The sequence below is a fragment of the Platalea leucorodia genome, assembly GCF_965183815.1.
Source record: "Platalea leucorodia genome assembly, chromosome: 8".
NCBI lineage: Eukaryota > Metazoa > Chordata > Aves > Pelecaniformes > Threskiornithidae > Platalea > Platalea leucorodia.
Window position 1 is genome coordinate 12633148 of NC_138830.1, and position 3667 is coordinate 12636814.

The following is a 3667-nucleotide window of genomic DNA, read 5'->3' on the forward strand; positions in this document are numbered from 1 at the left end:
TGCCTGTAGCCCTCTTCTTTCCATGCTGAGGTTTTCCCAGCCCCAGTCATCGTGTCTGGCTGTCTGCAGCCTCTCCAACCACCCAGCTGCTGAGGGGGAACTCCCTCGCCTCCGCCTGGGAAGACAACTCTGGTGGAGACCACATCCCTGCGGCATTCCTTATTTTCTTGCTTGGGTCTCTCTGCTCTTCTACAAGGGCAGAGCTATCTCTCACCCCCCTGCAATGCCCTCTGCACACACCCTGTGCTCCCCCACCCATGGCCTTGCATGCATACGCTGCTTTTTCCCTGGTCCCCTCCCCACCGCTGCCTGCTTGCCTGCCTGTCTCCTCATGCTGTGCGTGTATGTCTCCTCCGTCATGCAGCCCCTTCATGCCTTCCCCATTACTCAGAGACACCCGTGCATACATGGGTTTCTCATCCCTGGCCTCATTTTTAGGCTCCTTCCAGGATACCCCTCTCTGTCATGCAGTCGTGCCTATCTCCCGCTTGTGTCTTAGCCAACTGCTCTCCAAGTGCTGCTTTTCATGGCTCTTGGCACTTTTGGAGCCCGGAGCAAGCCCCCAAGGTTCAGCTCAGCCCCTAGGGATGGTGAGCAGTGTCCAGCCCCCAGCTGGCATGGGGACAGCGAGCCCATCCCGGGGAATGCGGTTGAGGGATGAAGGATGCTCTCTCTCCCCGTGGGTCCCGGGCAGGTCCTGGCTGTCCCCCCTGGTCTGTCTGAGGTTGGGCTTTGCTGCAGCCAACTCTCAGCTCATGCCTGGCACTCACACACAGCCAGGGACAGGCAAACCTCACCCAGGGCCATTTAGCTGGCCTTTCACCACAGCCAGACTGATAAATTGCTGTCTCTGCGCCTGTCTCCCTGGAGAGAAGCTCTCACCACTCCGGCAGGTTGCGAGGTGCCAGCAAATGCAAAGCCCATTGTTGTTGCTCTCGCTTTTCTCCTCTGCTGCCCGTTCCCAGCCCTCCCTGCAGCCAGCCGCAGTGGCCGTGGGGCATGAGGGGTTGGCACTCGACAGCATGGTGGCTTGGCGAGCAGGGGGTGAGGGCTGGGTTGTGTTGGTGATTTCCTGGCAGAGCTATCGATGGGAGATGGAGGAGACTGTGTATTTATGACTGATCTGTTATAGGGCAGCAATATTTTTCAACTTGCCCCGGAGCTGTCTAGGCTCAGATCCTACAGCTGATGGTTTAATGCTCAGGGGACTATGCCTTGATTTTGCTTTTTCTCTCTCCTCCCCTTCGTCCCTCTGATGTCTCTGGACATGTTAGCAGACCCGTGAGCGAGTGAGCCAGACCTGCCGCCCTCCTCCCCACTGCCAACCCAGAGGAGCCTGGTGCAGTTACTTCAGTTCTGTGCTGTAGGAAAATAGGGATCAATAACCCAGCTCTCAGCACTGGATCCAGGCACATGGTAGGAAGCAGTGCCCATGATTTTAAGCGCTTTCTGAAGGCTGGATTTTCACAGCCTGTGATGTGGAGAAGAGATGCCCGACAGAGCTCTGTCCCTGCCCCAGCTCCCATCTGTGCTTGCTGCAGAGCCTTTGCTGTGAAGACGTGCTCTCTCAGTCCAACAGCTAGCGGGGATGGGCTGATTTTTCACCCCTTTTAAAGCAAAAGTCACATACCTGTTATTTTTTCCGCATGTCAATTGAACCCAGATTTAATTGCTATTCTCAGCATACAGGCTGCTGCACTCTCCTCCTGCCACGGCCCCCGTCTTCAGTGATGTGCTAAGGCTATAAATAATTGAAGGGCATCTGTTGCCATTTTTTGCAATTTGTATTCATGGCTGGTCGGGGTCTGTCTCAGCCCATGAAGCTGCGTGGGCCATGGCTGAGCAGCTGGTCAGGGTTAGGGACAGTGTGAGAATCCCTGTGGGAGCGCAGGCGTGTGTGGCAGAGACCAGCAACCAGCCTTGACCATGTCCCTCTTTGGAATAAAAGCCCCAGGGCACAAACTCGGTACATATCTAAGTTTTATTTTGTTCTCAGGAGGAAGATTACACAGAACCATCCTTACATGACATCGGATATTTTACAGAATGTAGTATCAAAAAAGAAATATATATATATATATATATATATATAAATACCTTGCAGTTATATGACATAGCCAAGAGTACAGTTCTTAGCGTGTCTGCAAGTTTGACCTTCCTTAGGCCTTCTGCTCCTCTACGTGCTCTACAAATGGCTTTTTGGACGATAGCAAAATGGCAGAGTGGCTCATTCACCGTTGACTCCTTCCTTGCATGGCAAAACCAAAGGAGGAAGAGGAGGACAGGCCCAAAGGAGGCTACAGGCAGGCAGAGAGGACAGCAGGCAATTTTTGCATGTTGCTTATAGCTATCGGAGGACTTTGCTGGCAAGTGAAGGAGACGATGTCCCGCTGAAAGAAGGTAAGCTCACCTGACCTTGTTCCTTGGTGGGGCTTACTTGTCTGCATGGGCCATGGAGGGAGGCTGGGGAGATATCAATACTTTTGGTGTGTTAGGTGAGTTAAGGTCAGTCTAGAATGACTTGGACACCTGCAACAGGCCAGAAGAGCCATCAACAAGCACTGAACACCATCAGTAACCTGCAAATCAGCCAAAATCAATGGCCTTAAAAGCAGTTTAAAAGTGACAAGGTTTCTGGCAAGAATGAATGCACTGCAGGACTACCCAGGCCCCTAAAGAAGATGTGAAACCCCAAGAAAGGGCATTTTATCTGAAATGTTTCTGCTGAAAATAAGTAAGTATTGCTTAGGTACAGCAGATGTGAAGCTGTCTTGTGTGTTGGAAAGCCTTCCTTGAGAGGTCTGCTATGGCTGGAAACCATTCCAAGAGCTAGTCTGGGGGGAGGACTGGAGAGGGCTTGAGGTGATGGAGGGTCAGAGAAGTTCTGGTGGCTGGAGGTGAGGGTGACACTGAGTACAAACCCTGCTCCCTGTCCTTGTGTCCTCTGTGGGGCACTCATCCCACATGGTGGGGTCAGGGTAGCCCATTTGGGTTGGTGCCATCTCGACAGCCATTAGCTTTCCAGCCACGGCTGAAGTTTAGGGCTAATGTGGATGCATCCTCACATCCCTGGGGCCAGGTGGACATCGCCTGAGATGTCATCAGGCAGGGACATTTGTTTACAAATAAAAATAGTAGCAAACCCCTAGGGCTCTCTCACTACTCCTTGCACAGAAAAGGTGGGGGACCTGTGAGGTCCAGGCCTGCCCAGCTGGGTTTCCTGCACTGTCCGTAGCCTCTGTAGCTCCTGCAGTTGTGTTGTCTAAAGGGAAGATCTGGCTGGAGAACCCTGGGGATGGAGGCAATTCTCTGTGCATGGCCGAAAGCTTTGGTGGCAGGGAAATGCTGCCTCCATCGCTGTGCCTTTGTCCTGGCTTGGAGGGGGGCTCCCTGGGAGCTGGGTGAGGTTTGGAGATGGGCAGCACAAGCTGAGGACACTGGCTGAGATCTCACCCTTCGCTCCCTTCCCCCAGCTCCCTAGCAAGCATTTCCTAAGAGTGCAAGCGAAGGGGCATAGAACCAAGCGAAACAGATGACGTAGAGGGCTGGCAAAGGCCTGGCGTGCGCTGAGCATCGTGGCTACTGCTTGCGAAAGACCAGAGTCTGGAGCATATTAAAAACCAACAACAACAAGAAAGGGAACTGCGGCACCAGCCTGCTTAGTCAC